Source organism: Leptonotus elevatus, chromosome 2, assembly GCF_054856555.1.
Source record: "Leptonotus elevatus isolate MCC_2025b chromosome 2, RoL_Lele_1.0, whole genome shotgun sequence".
NCBI classification, from domain to species: domain Eukaryota; kingdom Metazoa; phylum Chordata; class Actinopteri; order Syngnathiformes; family Syngnathidae; genus Leptonotus; species Leptonotus elevatus.
In genome coordinates this window covers 42431352-42449070 of record NC_141240.1, presented here as the reverse complement: position 1 = coordinate 42449070, position 17719 = coordinate 42431352, and the positions used below count along the sequence as shown (strand labels likewise).

Here is a 17719-nt window from a genome sequence, read left to right as displayed (position 1 = left end):
AAGAGCAAATAATATCTCCCTTTGCAAAGGGAGACAAAAGCGGAATAATGACAATGGAAAGGCTGAGATGGAATAATAATGCCGGGCCCGCGACTGATGGCGGCCCGGCGGCAGCCGCGGATGGACGCAGAGGTTCTTCTTCTCCCGCGTGCAGCCTTTCTGCCCCTTTTTTCTTTTTTTTCTCTTTCCCCTCCACGCTCTCTCCATCAAGATGGCATTATTCAGGATGTTAGCAGCTAAAAGCTCTCAGCGTGGAGGAGGGTCCCAGGGTCCCGCGCGAGAGCTGCGGCACACGCGCAGCGACGCGCGAAGAGGTGCTAAAAAGGTCTTATTGCAGACATTAGCGGGTGTCTCGGCACCTCTTTTCTCTTCCGCGGCCCGAAACGTGGACATTAGCTGATAGAAAGAAAAAGTGAGCAACGCTAGTTGCGGCGGCGCCAGTGCATCATTTTATGATAAAGAAAAAACGTTGCGTAATTCAACTTCCAAAGACTCACACTGTCATGTGAAAGCAGATCGACCGAGCGGCCGTCGCGCATGTTTCACCTCAATGAAGACAAACAATCTTACATTTAGTTAAAAACCGACCTAATTAAGACCTAAGCTGCGATTGGCTGGCAAGCAGTTCAGGGTGTACCCCGCCTACTGCCCGAAGCCAGCTGGGATAGGCTCCAGCAACCCCGCGACCCTTGTGAGGACAAGCGGTACAGAAAATGGATGGATGGATGGACGGACCTAATTAAGTCGCCTGGTTACATCCTCGCTCCAAAAAAGTGTGCTTTTGCCCTGCGCCGCCGCCATGTTTCCCCGTTTTTGTTGACCTCCGCTTCTGTATTTCCGGTGGTTTGCACGCCCAACAAACGGACGTATATTTTCATGCATATATAAATGTGTGTGTATGCACGCACACTTACACACACTGTGGCATTTCGAGACCTACAATAACGCGACAGAGGTGAGAGAGGCTTTGCTGAGCCGGCGGCAACCTAAGATGGCCGCCGCACTTACAAGTCGTTCCGCCGCGATTCCTTGTGAAGCGTGCGCAGAATGCAAACCGAAGTTCCGTTCAAAGGAGGCAGCCGGATGCGTTACGAGCGTCGTAACGAAACACACTTTTTGGGCTTCTCCATCCATCCATCCATTTTCTGTACCGCTTGTCCTCACAAGGGTCGCGGGGGTTGCTGGAGCCTATCCCAGCTGGCTTCGGGCAGTAGGCGGGGTACACCCTGAACTGGTTGCCAGCCAATCGCAGGGCACACAGAGACGAACAACCATACTCACAATCGCACCTATGGACAATTTGGAGTGTCCAATTCACCTGCCATGCATGTTTTTGGAATGTGGAAGGAAACCGGAGTACCCGGAGAAAAGCCACGCAAGCACGGGGAGAACATGCAAACTCCACCCAGGAAGGCCGAAGCCCGGACTTGATCTCACAACCTTTGCACTGGGAGGCGGACGTGCTAACCAGTTAGCCACCGTGCCGCCTTTTTGGCTTCTGATTGCTTTCTTTTTTGTGCACGTGAACGTCGTCGGGGTCTCGAGCAACGACGACGACGCGCTTTGTCTAAAAACATTGCCGGCGTTCATCGGCAAACTTGCCGCTTTCACTTTCCCTAATTATTCCTTCCTGCGTTCAGGGACTTCCTCCTGCCATGGCAATAATTGTTCCGCAAAACCATCTCAACGATTCATCCGCTCCCTTTTTTAAATGCACTGTTCTTGCTTCCTTGTCAGTAATTCATGTTTTTTTCCTTTCTTTTATCCGCCGCATGGACCGCTCTCGCGCTCATGTATTTATTCATGCGTTTTGCTGCTCTGGCGGGCGCACGAAAGGACGCGCGGAGCCACAAATGTGAGCGCGCTTCTGAGAAAAGGTCTTAATCTAAGCAGCGCATTGCTTCTGCCGAGACCGCCGCCGCCGCCGTCCTGATGCCGTGCGCGGCCGCAGAGGCTCAACAGAGTCCAGCTCGGGGTCTTGGGCGCGGGGGCTTGGCCCGGGTCCCCTCTCCTCATCCTGCCGCGGACCCGCAAATATGGCACGAGCGGACCCCGGCGCCGCTTCCTGGCCGAGGGCCCGGGAGCGGGGGGGTGGGGCGAGGGGGCCGCCGTGGCTGAATGTGCGGCGGGGCGAAGAGCGCCGACGACGCTAACAATGCTATCAGAACGCTGGCGTCCATTTCGCAAACATTTGTCTTTTATCGCGGCGCTTCACTCATAAACGACAACAAAAGCGAGAAAGGCAGCGAAAAGCATCAAGAGGCGCGAACAGGAAAGAAAGAAAGAAAGAAAGAAAGAAGGAGCAGTCGAACATGGCGATGGCGCCTTGGAAGAAATGAAACAGATAGGCACGGCCTTTGGCGGCGCTTTTGGACATTGTCGGACCCTCCAGGTCCCAGTTGTCGCAAAATCAACATGTTTGCTTGTCATGCTTTCGTTGACGGCTCGCAGCCAAGCCAGCGACGCACGACGAGGGACGAACGCTCGCCAGATTAAAAAACATTCAAACACAAATAACAGACGTCAACAAAAGAGTGAAATCAACTTGGTGAAAGCTGTTTTTTCCCCCCTCATGCATGTGTTCATTGACCCGTGCTGTTTTGTCCATAGCAGGCGGTACCGATTGGAATTTTTCTCGGGATGACTTTGGGACCCGTGCGATGCTTGTGGCAATGTTTGCGATAGATATTACGCATGAAATAAGCCGGGGCAGGTGAAGTTGCTTCAGCAAACAGTTACACATTGCTGACATCACATAGTTCAAAAAAAAAAAGAAAAAAGATCAAATTAGGGTTTCAGGCAATTGCAAATTGTCATCGTAATTGCAAGACTTCAAGAGTTAACTCATCATTAATCGCAAATTTTATATATGTTGTAAATGTAGAATAAAATGTACATTTTATTCATACTCTTAAGTGGGAAAAATGTTGAACTAATATTGCTGAATCTTTTAGTCATCGATGCAGTCATTTCATAATCATTCATAAAATTGAGTAAACATTTAAAAGATGTACTTAACTGTAAAAAACGAGTGTGATATTGATTTGTGTTGAGGTCATTTTTCTGCCACCAGATGGCATCATTGCATTCAGTGCATTTCTCTTTTCATATTAAGAGCTATCTTATCTTTAACATGAAGTCACTTGTGAAATTCTCCACAAATATATGAATTATTCATCAATTTATTTCTGCTAAATGTTCACCTGCAATTCTAAGTCATTAATCGCTCGATAAAAAAAATGTGTGGCGTTGAAGGAACTTTAAATGAACGCACTCATTTTGACACGTCTCGATGAAATCCCTCTTTTTTTTCTTTTTCTTTTTCTTCTTTTTTCTTAAGAGCTCAGTATTGTTCATTCGGAAATGTCATCATCATTGCTCTTTTATTTTTATTTTTTTAATTTTTTAAAAAAAATTTAAAAAATTTGTGTGTGTGTGTGTGGGTGAGTATGTGTATGTGCGTGCGTGCGTGCGTGCGTGCGTGCGTGTATTTGTTAGCTCACCAGAAAACCTATTAGAAAAAATCTCATACCGTTCACCTAAACCGAACACCGCCGTCAGGAGACCCGAGGAAGGACCAAAGAAAACCAAGGAAGGTGAAATCCAGCACCGACCAGACACCCCCCACCAGAACTCCTCCCCAGCCCAAGAAACATCCAGACCCCAACAAATCCAAAAAAAACACGGTCCCTCTTTTTTTTCATACTGATGATGATCCCTAAAGGAGAAGCGCGGCAGGGGACGGACGGCGACGCCACACAAATGCAAGCAGCAAATGAGAGACGTCCGACCGATGGCGGCTTTCCCAACGACTCCAAATGCAACCATCCAATTCTAAAGCCGAGTGTCTCGCACCTCTTTGAATTTCCCAATTATGCTTCAGGTTTGATTCAACTGCTACAAATCTCACGTTGTTACAATCTCTTGCGTTGCCGAGGTTGTAACGCAGAATGTGCTATCGTGCCTCATTTCTACCAAGCAATGCAGTTGAACCAAGTGGAACGCGACAATCGCGAGGCAATCTGGTGATTGGTTTTTCATGGCGTCTGTTGCTGAGCGCTTTTGCTGAGGGGCTCGTTTGGGTTTTCGTTATCCACTGCAGAGTCTTGACCGACTCCGGGCTTGCCCAATCCTGGTCCCCGATGGGCCAGAGTCCCGCAGGTTTTAGATCAGGATCGTTATCAGGCTTCTGCAGAGCTGGCTGATGGGCTGACTATAGGAAATCAGGGGTGTTGGAGTACGGGCCCATCTAAAACCTGCAGGAATCCGGCCCCCGGCGGCCAGTATTGGGCAAGCCTGACTGACTCCGTGTGTGAAGTGCCTTGAGAAGAAAAAGGTAACTGAGTAAAAATATCATCCGTACTTCCACGTAACCCAAAAAAAGTTGTTCCAAACATCAAGTGCACGAATGCTGAAAAGTGAGTCATCAAACGGAGCTTCGTGTTGCTGAAGTATTGCAAACATGTCGGGAAGGTTGAAAAAATGCCAAGTAACCATTTTCAATACTGACGCTCGGTGGTAGGAAAATAGACGTTGAAAAAAAATGCAGAGCACCTGGAAGAGAATTGACAAAAACACACCTGTCAATAATGACAGCTTGGGCGTGAATGTGCAACAGGTGCAATCTTGCAACATGACGAGTTCGTTCCCAAACGTTTTGCGCTCGTGTCACCTGAACAAGCCGTCCGGCGACTTTTGCTCCGGGCCAAGAGGTGATGTGCCGACTCTGCCACCTGCTGGCCGACGGCACGGGAGCTAACTAAACTTGTTTTTGCTCCACCGTCGGTAAAACCTTGCACTCAATAGGCGTCACGTTTTCCTCTTTGGTATTCACGAGTCGGACGCACGCGGACGCATCATTTTGGAAGAAAAGGACGTCCGGGTGTGACGTTTCAACATGCTTCCATCCACAAACACACTTCGGAACGGCTTAAATTGTGCTTGACACGCGGAAACCTCAAAGTGGGCGGGAAGAAAAAATGATAGAAAGGTAGGATTGATGGTTGCTGCCACTGCGGCGCGGTGGAGATGCCGGCTAACGTCGCGCTGGCCGCTCATTCTCACCAAAACGAAACACATTCAAGTCACGACTTTCGTCTGAAAAATGGCGGCCCACCTTTGGCTTGTTACTTTTACAGTCGAGTTGCTTTTGTTAAAGTGGCGCGGTGACACGGTGACCGGCCGCTCACATCTTAGCGACAATGATCAATTAGCACGTAATTTACCTTTTAAAACATCCAATATGGTTCTATAGCGCTGATGCTTTATATTAATTTTCACATCCAAGCGGCGGCAGTGGCTTCCGTCTTTTGGCCGCATTTCCGCCACGACGCATAGCAGCTAGCTAGCGTGTCAAATAGGAGTTGTAAGGGCTTGACCGCGAGCTAGCACCCGGCCGCGTGTGCAGGTGTGCGACAGAAAGAATAGAATCGAGGAAAAGGCTGCTTATTATCGATATTTGTCATCATCGGTCAGTATTGGGATGACGTCAGATTGATATGAGCGGAGATTGATATTTCTGGAAATTGGCGCTTCCGCATAATAGCTCAAATGTCCTCAATCAGGCGATAAGGCACGGATTTTGACCGCAACACTGCCAAGCGTAGCCCTTCAATTAACTCTTTGACTGCCAGACGTTTTGAGAAAAGGGATGCCGTCAGTGCCAGCCGATTTAAGCATTTTGACTGATCTTTCAAGGTCCACAGAAAATGTTCTGTTTGGACTATGGAAACACACGTACTACCAAATGAAAGATTGGACTTTCATCTTTCATCAGAAAAAAAGAGTTTGTTTCTACCTTATTCCGTTCTTTAGTAATCAACAATAGAAAATGGTTAGTTTGACCCAATTTCGCCTGTGTTGGACCAAAATACGGAGAAATCAAGCTTTTAGTGAAACGATATTATTTCATGCATTCTAGTGAATTTGACACTTCTTTTTGTCCATGAATGATGCCACAAACACCTAAATAGTGCTTTACTTCTATAAAACACTACCACCAAGAATGAAAAAGTGTTTTTTGATAGCAAAATACGTTTATTTACATTCAACAGTGTAACAATTTGACAACAATTTGGCAAACTATTTACAAATGTGTGCAACTGTGGTGCTATTTACAAATATGTGGATGTTTCAACGACAGTTTTTCTTTTTGTAACACTCTCCTGCGTGCAAAGAGACGCAACAGCATTTGCACAACAGATTGCCTCTTCGCGTGCGCCACTTTTTTCCGGGGAATAGCAAGTATATACTGCAGTGTGTCATCAAGTCTAATATCAGGATCATGCTACGGTTACGTTACGGTGGTGTTACGTCTCGCTTCCCCGTGTCCTTCAGTTGCTATACCGGGTTGGTAGGAGATGTTCTGATCCATTTTATCCACTCCATTCATGGTGGCATCGTAGTCCAGAAACAGTGTCTTCTCCGTGATCAGACTGTACCCGCTCCTCCGATGAATATGCATTGGACTCGGGGTACTCTTCATTGTCCGATCGAATGTCCGCTTGTGCAGCTCCGCGTTTTCCGGCCTTAGCAGCGCTAGCCGCGCTAGCCGCGCTTTGCCGGTGGGGCTTACTACGTGTTCATAACAGTCACGTTGGCGTAGAGCTCGGAGTCATCTTCATCATCATCATCAATCTGCATTGGTCGATGCCAACTCTCCATCGCCCGATCGAATGTCCGATTGTGTAGAAGTACCCGGCCGGCTATTGTGCGCGTTTTCCGGCCTTAGCAGCGCTAGCCGCGCTAGCCGCGCTTAGCCGTGAGGCTTACTACGTGTTCATAACAGTCACGCCAAAGCTTCCAACTTTGGCGTAGAGCTCGTTGTCATCATCATCGTTGACATCAATGCGCTTTTTAGTATTGATTGATGCTTTCCGTCTTTGAAAAAAATGCTCAAGCTGAGCTGCTTGTAACCGGTTGCTTGGTCAAGCCATTGTGGCTTGGATCAGCCATTGTCTCCTCAACACTCTAGCTCCGCCTCACGTCTTCTACTGACGCCCACGGTGGGCGGCCCATCCAACCTTGTGCAAAGAGAGTCATCGCTGCCCTCTAGGGGCCAAAACGAGTCTTTGACTAATCAGATCTGCCTGATACTTTCAGCACAGCTGCCCAAGGCTTTCCTGCACCCGTTTTTGAAAAAAAAAAAAAAAAACATAGGGGACGTCTTTTAACGTCCTCGGCGCCCTTCCCTAGGTTTATGCTAAACGTTTTATAACGTTTATGGCAGTCAAAGAGTTAATAATACATTTCACCAGTTGTTTTGTCATTCCAAAAAGTTCAAACATGATTTTTCATTTCACCGATCTAGTCCAGGGAGCGACTGAATTGAGCAGCCTTGGAATATCCGTGCACGAGGATGTAACTTCGCGGCCGCCGCACGATCGCCAGGACGGCACAACTGGCTGCTCACCTGACATCTTGTTTGTCTACCATTTTATTTGTTGGAAACAACAACAGCAACAAGCAGCCTGTGTAATTATTCCTTAGTGCTGCTTCTCTCACTGCAATTATGGACACCCAGTGTGTGTTGATGAGCGTAAATGCTTTTGTGTCTTAGCAGCATTTACACACACGCGCGCGCGCACGCACACGCACACGCACACACTGTGGCCAGACAGAGGAGGAGGGTGATGCTCAATGACAGTGTTTTGCCATCAGGGCCGCCATTTAGTTGAAGTGTGCGGCTCATTTGCCGGCGTGTTGAGCCGGAGAGGATGCAGCAAACTTCTTGCTCGGGCGGGGGCGGGAGCAGGGGCGGGGGCGGGAGCGGGAGCGGGGAGCACAATTACAGAAGCGTCATTTTCCTTTTTGGCCGGCATCGCACTTCGCTCATGTAGAAATGTCTGCTTTCGGTTGGTCTCATTTTCAATCAATGGGGAAAGTAACTGAGTAACCTTTCGGAAGGCTTTGGCGGACTCCTGCCGAAAAACATCCGCTTTTTACTCATCAAGAATGATTACAATATACATTTTTTTATAATGCCATAAACAATGTCAAATAGTTCTATAATAATAATAGTGGAACATCTCGAGTAGCGTTGTCACTATTGAATATTTTTCAAATCGATGAATCTCCTGATTATTCAATTGATGAATCAACTCATCGGATCCATTTAAATTTTGCATTCAAGTGTATTACAAAAGCTTTTTTTTTTCTCTGATTACTGTTTATGAACCCGCATTCATATCGTGATTAAAAAAGTGAATTCATGTTCATGATTAATGTCGTACTATGTTACCAGTTCGGTCATTGTTTTCCAAACAGATGTTTGCAAATGTCTTATTTTGATTCAACACAGAAAATAATTGTCATCAAGTGCTCCAGAAATCAATCAACAATCGTTCACTGTTGATCTGCTGAAATGAGAGGATTTGCACAATTTTCAATGAAAAAAGGGCGCCAAAGGATTACTGGATGATCAAAAAGGTCATCAATTAATTTGCTCATCGATTACTTGTCGATGAATCAATTCAGTGCTCAACAACTGTTTGAATGAATAACTTTCCAAAAGAAACTTCGGAAATGTAACGATTTCTACGGCTTTCTCTTCTCGTCTCAGACGTCGGGCGCTTCTTGGCGTCCGACGGGCGTTTCCGTCCGGTTTCGGGGTCGTGTTAAAAAGTCGCGCTTGTGCAGTGACAATAAAGTTCTTCCATTCCATCCCAACAAAGGCATCGGCCATCGGCCCAGACGGGCCAGGGTGCAAGTCAGTTGGGATCGATTTCAGCTCACTTGTTGTGGCCCTGAAGGTGGGAAAAAAAAAAAGGGAGCGTTTGAAAGTGGGAACAAGTATCGGCAAGTCGTTCCAAGGTGTTTGCTTGGCCTCCTCCAGCTGATTCAGATCCATTATTGATGTCTGAACACAGTCTCCAAGGACTGGCATCCATTATTAATGTCTGACAATCTCCGTCTTTCTCTCTCAGGATCTCCTTCTGTCGCATCCTCGCTGGCCGGCGTCCCTCCTTGGAATTTTGGGCCCAGCTTGCTATCGGCAAGGACAGCTTGGAGAAAAGCTAATAGCAGGTGCGTGGTCTCCTTCCTCTCGGCGTCTCCCTCCTCCTCCTCCTCCTCCTCCTCCTCCTGACATCAGTCCGCCGGTGACCGATTACAAGATGTTGTACCTGCGTAAGATGACAAAAAGCCGTTGTGTTAACAACGCACAAGAGGCGCGCGTGGAGCTCAGGCGCGACAACCTTCTTTTCGTTTCGGGGCGTCGCCGTTGCCGGTTATTTCATCGTGTTGATTATTTTGGCCATTTGGCTCAAGTTGGCGAAACTTTGAGTCCAAACTCTGCCCACTTCCAGCCTTTTTGTACAAATGTTTTTGGATTATAACGAGCGAGCCGTGTCAAATGTCGTATTGCAGGCGATGGTGGGCCGCAAATGCCCCCCCCGGGCCGTAGTTTGGACACCACTGGTCTAACGCGTTATGGAAAGAGTTGTACTGATGATGCGAGTATGAAATTGAACTTCCTTTTCTTGTTCTTCATACTCGGCAAAATGCTCCCATGGGCCAGATTGGACTCTCCGAGGGGCCCGCGTTTGGCTGACGGGCCGCGAACGCACGCAGTCGTGCATCTGGACTTTGACGGGCCGGAGACTTAAGTGTGGACATCGCAAATGATCTCATTTGATCCCATCTCGCTTCGCGTATTGCTTCTCACATAGTCAGCGCTTCGTATGTTCACACTCAATTCCCCAAAAATGTTTCCCCGTATGTATCCGATTTTTTTTTCATGCAGTGTGAACAGAACAATTCGGATTTTTTTCAAATCTGACCTGGGTCTCTTTCGTATGTGGATACACGTCAGTTGGATATGCATGCGATGCGTCTGCAATGTGAACGCTTCCCGCTAATCTATCGTCATCAAAAGGCCGAAATGCGCTCGGCACGGAGTCTGGTACGGACTTTGGTCTGAGGATCTCCAAAGCTGTTTTGACGAGCTGTGTTAATTATATATATTTGTCTCGAAACATGAAACGTAAAGTTGACGTCATATTCCGCAGATGTCTGAAATGAGGAGATTGAAGTAAGTTGCCTTATTTCCCCAAAATATTTCTACCTCTTCCGACCTCGCCACTCTGAAAAAAAATGACGTTTGCGTTCACATTAGAAGTCACATTTGTTTTTGTAATGTGAGCGAGTACTTAAAAAAAAACAAAAAACAGATTGAACAAAAAATCCGAATCGGGCATCACGCCGCCCGAGATGCTTCCAAACGGATTCTTCGAGTCCAAAACACACTTTTTGGATTTGAATTATTAGCCTTCTTGGAATCTGCCATTTTTATTCTTTATGTGGGCCTCAACATGCATCAAAAAATGTTTTCCGATTGTGCGTCTCCTTGTGAAAATTGACAGTATGTAATTTCTGGGGTCAGTACGAGCCTCATGATGACTCAGTAGCGCCCCCTGGAAAGTTGAAAGGCAAGTTTTGCAAAAGTGGACGGGCACGTCATTTGATCTTTTTTGCCTTCAAACAAGGTTCGAACATGGGTCCGATTTGATTTGATGATCATTTTGAAGATTCGCCATGAAAAGGGCTTATTTATTCAAACTTCCTTTGTGGCCTAGAGAAATTCATCAACGTCGCACACATTCTCAAATCACGTTTGGGCTTAATTATGATGATTGAAAACTTGCATCTCATGCGGCATGTTTGTATGTCGGATGTGTGCGTGCGCTCGCTGGTCCACGCGGCGCCGCTTTATACTGCAAATCGGGTTTGCCGCGCGGTTACTGCATAACGAGTGCGTCCTTAAGATACACGTTGCGTCGAACGCCGCACAAACAAACATGTCCTTAAGACCGACGCTGTTTATCAATAGTCGCTAATTAAATTCTTGCGCGTATTAATGAAAGACTTAGAATAGCTGTTTACCGTGTGTGTGCGTGCGTGTGCGTGTGTTTTACTACCTAAGTCAAAAGATTTCACCTTGTAGCAGAAGCGTTTGTGTGCCTGCACTTACAATATTTTGTGTCTGTTCCCGACAAGCGCACCGTTTGAGGAGACGAGAAAAATGTTGAAGCTTTGGGAGTGAAAAGGCAGAGAAAAGTTTTTTACGTTTTTATTTTTCAACGTAACTTCTTGTTGCATTTTGGCCAGCCAAGGTCAGCTTCATGCAAACGGAATGCGAGGAGCCGTCACGTGGCGTTTGGTGCACGCCGCAGCTGCTCGTTGCATTCAATTCCTTATTGTTGAGTCAATTAAAGAACTGAGAGGGAATCATTCTTCCAAATGCTCAATTCTTTTCAACTTCATTTCATTCCGTCTAAATCCGCGCCATTTAAGATGAGGCGATTTGACTTCATTAGAAAGTCAATGCTTTTTTCCTTCCATTTAAAAAAGAATTACAGTGACATTAAAGCCAGACAATTTATGAACATTTTAGTAGTCCTTGTACCACAGATTGACAGCAAAAAATTCTGCTAATAGAGAAAGAGAATTCCAAATATTAGCCTTAAAAACTACTGATGTTTTTTTATTTTCTTATTTAGTTCCAAAATGCACAAAAACAAGAACACAGTATAATCCAGTAACCAGTGCGTGTGTGTTAACATCAACAAATACAAAAAAGAGCCCCACCCCCCTCCCTCCCCAGAAATAATCAATGCTAAATTGGTATTTACCTCCTTACATATATAGATCACTTGCATGTTCGTATTAGGGGTGCAACGATTCACCGTTTTTTACGATTAACCGTGGTTTTAAAACGTCAGGATTAAATAACACAACACCGATTATTTCTGCTCACGGCGTAGTTCGTAGTTCTTCTGTTTCCACTCGGCCCATTTAGCGGGCGCACAACACAGGGGTCAGCCTTGAACGCCGCCTGGGGAGAGTTGCGTACCCGACGGCTGCGGGTCGGGTTCCGAGGTGGCCCCCGCCGGTGCCAGCGTGGCTCGGCCTGGACCGGGTTGAGCGGACGAGCCGCCGCTCCGTCGCCGCCGACCGACCGCCGACCGCCGGCCGCCTCCCCAACCCCGGGGCTCCGGTCCGCTGGAGAGGCTATAGATCGAGACTTTGGAGCCGCGGGGCCACCATCTTGGGATCCCCCCAAATGTATCTCAGCATAAGCATTTTGCCGCAAAATGCTTACATGTGTAGCAGTAATCTGCACAAATTGCCAGTTTAAAGGCTGTGGGCGAACATTTCACCTGTAAATCTGGTTGAAATGATGAAAGAAAAAAGATTTTATTTTCAGGTGAAAGTATGTATTGTACCCTCAGTGCCCCGACGCCATTTTAAGAGCCTACGAGCCATCTATGTCTCATCTGCGCTATTTGTTTTGAAAGGCAGCAACTTTTTAAACATTAATTTTCAGTTATTCATTTTTGTTAAAAATAAACATTTTCAAAAAATGCTGATGTGATTTTTCTTTCATGTCTACAAGAACAACCGTAAAAAACGTAAAACCACATTTTTTTTCTCAGACTATAATCGTACACCAAAATCTGAAACCGTTGCCCCCCGAGTTGGTGCAATACTACACATTATATTACAATGTACCCATCCATTTTCTACTGCTCGTCCGAGGTCAGGCCGCTCGGGCAGCAGCTTTAGCCTCGACTTCCTTCTCCCCAGCCACATCCTCCAAAAGATTTTGGGGGAATCCCAAGGTGTACCCAGGCCAGCTGGCGGCCATAGTCTCTCCAGCATGTCCTGGGTCATCCCCGGTCCTCTGCCCGGGCATGCCTGGAACACCTCACCAGGGAGGTGTCCAGGAGGCATCTGAACCAGATGCCCGAGCCACCTCATTTGGCTCGTCTCAACGCGGAGGAGCGGCAACTCGACTCGAAACTTACTTCGGCCGCTTCTTTCGGTCACGACTCTTGTGACCGACCACAGGTGAGGCGAGGAACGTAGATCGAGCGGTAAATCGAGACCTTCGCCTTTCGGCCCAGCTCCTCCTTTACCGCAACGCACCGATGCCGTGTCCGCCTCACAGCAGAGGCTGCGGCGATCCGCTTGTCCGCCTCCTGTTTCGTTCGCACTCACGCTGCCGACGTAAAACGTTTCCTTTCCTTATTTAACATCACCGATGTCAGCTTTTGCGCCGCCAAAAGCAAAACCGAATAAAAACAATGAGTCTGAGCGCGGCCGGATGCACACCAACATGCATGGCAAGCACTTTTAGTACCACTTGGCTCCATAATTTGGTGGAAGAACAGAGTAAATGTGTCATTAGTGAAAAGGAAGGATGAGCTAATTATGCCGCATGCTCTGGAAAAAATCAAAAGTCCATTAGAGACAGCGAAAGTACGCCGGACGCGTGTTTTTCTTTAAAAAGCAAATGATGCCTTTCAGCGGAAGAAAAGCAGCAACGCTTTTACCTCTAATTTGCCGCAGATTGAAGATGTCCAACTTGCGCTTGTTGCTTTATTTGTTGTGACCCGCCTAATCACAACGTAGCGCACGAGAGGCAACTTCATCTAATCTTCATAAATGGTCGCACGGTTGAGGGAGGTCGCATCTCCGGGAGGGCCGGCTCAAGGAGATGTCAGCTCAGCAGAGCAATGAGTTGGATGGAAGGAAAACCAGCAATTAGCATTGCCGAGATGCGCGAGTAGGAAAAGTCAGCGCTTTCACAAACGTGCGTTTGTCCGCGCAAATGCAAATTGACGGCAGCCAAAACGGCAAAACGTTAACCTCTGGATAGCACGCAGCTTTTGGCCTGTGACGTTCCACAATGCTTGTCTGGCCGTTGCTCACCACTTGGACAGTTTGAGGGCGAGCTAATCGTCTTCTGTTGGCGTGCGGGTCCGTTTTACGCACCCGCACGGAATTTGAAAATGCGTACGCTTTATTTTCGAATGGCTTTCAAAGTCTCGGCACAATTCCACGCTCGGTGATGTTCGGCCATCGTCAGAATTCAAAGAATTCTTGCCTCTCAACCGCAGGTTTTGCGGGGAGCGTAAAAGTGGAGTTGAAAAGTGCAGAAAGCAACTTTTGAGTACAACCAATGTCGGATATTTTAAGACTTTTACGAGACTTTTACGTCCTCCAATGAATACGACCTCATCGGTCCTTTTGAACGCTGCCAAATGGCCGCTTAGCGTTGCGCATTGTAGTTTAGCGAGCCCAATCGGCTACGTAGATAGCAGAAATATAGTCAACTAAACCACAACGGGAGTACCTTGGATTTGAACCCGGGTCGTGTGGTCGGAAGACGAGCGTCTATCTGACTGAGCTAATAGGCCAGTCATTGTTTTACTGGTCAACCGTTCTACAACAGCCGCTTCCGAACCTTTCGTGTCCCGTGTCAAGACGTCACATGTGCAACCTGACCGAAAGCCCGATACTAACCCCAACCGTTCCATCCCATCCCAGAAGGGACGATGAGTTGACGTCCCAACATCGTGTTGGTCTTGTGACGTGGGGGAGCTGTCGTGCGATACGCTCCATTTGGGCATATTTTCATGCATGGTAAAAATGACCAATTTCCACCAAAGTTCTATTGTGTTACAGAAAAGTGGCCATTTCTTTTTATGGTGTCACGCCATTGCCGCTGGTCTTATCTCGCCAGAGATGGGGACTCACAACTTCATGACAAACTGAAGACGCTCTTTTTTGAGACTTGCGACTCAACATCGACTCATCCAGGAAACGCTCAAGACTTGACTCGGACTTGTCATTTTGGGACTCGTGAACTTTACGAGTCTCTGTGTCTCACTTTCTGTCCTCACTCCAAATGTCTGTGCGTGTGCATGCGTGCGGAGCAAATGCCAGCTCGTAAATTGTCCCCCTCGCTCTATCCCTTCCTTTCCGTGCACCCAAGCAACGTCTAGTGTTAACTCTTTGACCGCCAAAAACGTTTAATAACGTTTAGTAAAATCCAAATGAGTGCCGCCAAAGACGTTTTTTTGTTTTTTTTGAAAACGGGTGGAGGAAAGCCTTGCCAAGCTGTGCTGAAAGTATCAAGCAGGTCGAGTTAGTATAATGCCTATTTTTGGGCACTAGATGGCAGCGATGACTCTCTTTGGACAAGATCGGGTAGGCGTCAGTAGAAGACGCGAGGCGGAGCGAGAGTGTTGAGGGGAGAATGGCTGAGGAAGCGAAAATGGCGACCGGTTGCAAGCAGCTCACGCTTGAGCATTTTTTTCAAAGACGAAAAGCATCGACCAATGCTAAAGAGCACATTGATGATGATGATGATGGTGACTCCGAGGTTGACGGCGAAGTTGGAAGCGTTGACGCGGCGGCTTCGATCGCGTCGTAAAGCCTCACCGGCTAGCGATGCTAACGCTGGAAAACGCGGAGCACAACCGAGCACAGGCGGACGTTCAATCGGACGATGAAGAGTACCCCGAGTCCAATGCATATTCATCGGAGGAGCGGGTACAGTCTGATCACGGAGAAGACACTGGTTCTGGACTACGATGCCACCATGAATGGAGTGGATAAGATGGATCAGAACATCTCTTACCACCCGGTATAGCAACCGAAGGACATGAGGAAGCCAGACGTAACACCACCGTAACGTAACCGTAACATGATCCTGATATTAGACTTTATGGCAACACACACTGCAGTATATACTTGCTATTCCCCGGAAAAAACGTCCGGCAAGAAAGTGGAGCACGCGAAGAGGCAATCTGTTGTGCAAATGCTGTTGCGTCTTCTTGCACGCAGGAGAGTGTTACACAAAGAAAAACTGTCGTTGAAACATCCACATATTTGTAAATAGCACCACAGTTGCACACATTTGTAAATAGTTTGCCAAATTGTTGTCAAATTGTTACACTGTTGAATGTAAATAAACGTATTTTGCTATCAAAAAACACTTTTTCATTCTTGGTGCTAGTGTTTTATAGAAGTAAAGCACTATTTAGGTGTTTGTGGCATCATTCATGGACAAAAAGAAGTGTAAAATTCACTAGAATGCATGAAATAATATCGTTTCACTAAAAGCTTGATTTCTCCGTATTTTGGTCCAAAACAAGCGCATTTGGTGAAACTAACCATTTTCTATTGTTGTTTACTGAAGAACGGAATAAGGTAGAAACAAACTGTTTTTTTCTGATGAAAGATGAGAGTTCAATCTTTCATTTGGTAGTATGTGTGTTTCCATAGTCCAAACATCAAAATGCTTAAATCGGCTGGCACCCACAGCATCCCTTTTCTGAAAATGCTTGGCAGTCAAAGAGTTAATGAAATAGAGTAGACAAATGTGACAACAAGACACAACAATCACCAGCATGGCAAACTCGGAGCAGTGCTGCCATTTGGATCTTTCTATCTTTTGCTTTTAAAGCTTTGATGCAGCAAGTCGGACCCGTGTTCACTTGAGACTTGACTTGGACTTTGCGCATTGTGACCGTCTCTGTCTCCTGAATAGAAGCAGATCCAGCAGCTGGTCTGAAGCCGTTTTAAAGTGCAAATGAGATTTGTAATAATAAATAAGCAAGTGGCCATCATGTGTGCAGAAAGATATTTTCTGTGTGGAACTGGTGGCAAATGAGGTGAAAAGGAGATGTGAGCAAAGACCAGATCAAGTCGGGATGCAAGCCAGGACCCACACCGGGATTTGATTTAAGATCCTCGTTTGCCCCGGAGCATATCGGGCAACAATTGCCCTCCAATTTGCTCCATCAACCGCAGCCTCTTGTGCAGTGTTCCATTTGAACTCCATTCTGTGAACTTCTTTGGATGTTGATCAGTCGGTCGAATTTGGTCTCCACTTCTTCAGTTTTTGATCCAGTCTGGTGCCACAATGGGTTTTTGTTAGTCTGACATGCATAGAATGCGTCCAGCTCGCTTGAAGCTCCCTCCAGATGGCAAAGTTGACTTGGGTTCGGCACCTTTTTGTTGGCAACTCTTCATTGTTGCACTTTTGTAGGAAGACGGTTAACTTCATCTTTGATGATTGATGGGCTGGAATTGTCCGCACTTGACATCAACGACTTTACTACAAACGTGATGCAAAAGGGGAAAAAAAGACGAACCAAAAAATCGAGACAAACATCGTACTTCTCGACCCCATCAGTGCCAGCAAACAAAATAGCCGTCATATAATCGTGATGCTAATGCGACCCGAAAGGGAACCGGGAAACAAACGGTCGATGTCTTCACTAAGAAGACGTGACGGCATTGAAGGACAGACATTTTTGGTTTCCGCAGCATTCATGTTTTCACATGCGGCACAATCGCACACCTCATTGCCTTTCATTAATGTTTTCAGTCGTCTTTTTTTTGAATATTCAGAACCTGAAGAGCGCGCACACACACACACGCGCACACACACACACACACACACACACACACACCCACAGACACACACTGACCTTGAGACACAAAAGATTAAGCACTTGAACTTCGACACATCCTTCGAGTGTCGGAACCTTGCGTGGAAACTTACTTTCTAAGAGATGGAAGGTAAGCACTTAAGGGAAAATTAAAATCCTTCCAAGGATGATGCGGGGGCGTTGAGAAAAGATTTGTACGTTTTTTGTGTCAGTGTGCCGCTCGGCTTGCTTTTCTCGTCAATGTTTTTGTTTCTGACGAAGACAAAGGTTCCTTTTCTATCGCTGATGGTGAACAAATTGAAATGCTAATGTTTTATTTCTTCTAATCTAATTGCTGTTATGATGCTCGTATTGTCGTTCAAATGAAGAGAGCACGTTGAGTATTCATTTGGCAAGATGTATATGAGAGATATATATATATATATATATATATATATATATATATAGGCTGGAGGTAACCAAAACTGTAAAAG

The 17719-nt window shown here is 46.6% G+C and overlaps 1 long non-coding RNA gene across 2 annotated transcripts in view; it reads left to right on the top strand.

The window, feature by feature from the left end:
• The window catches only part of LOC147180102 (uncharacterized), a 128156-nt gene that overhangs the window by 57451 nt on the left and 52986 nt on the right, over positions 1-17719 (top strand). For both annotated transcript variants that reach the window (XR_015094149.1, XR_015094150.1), the window contains exon 4: positions 8925-9024. This is a non-coding gene — a long non-coding RNA (uncharacterized LOC147180102). The remainder of the gene's footprint in view (positions 1-8924; positions 9025-17719) is intronic.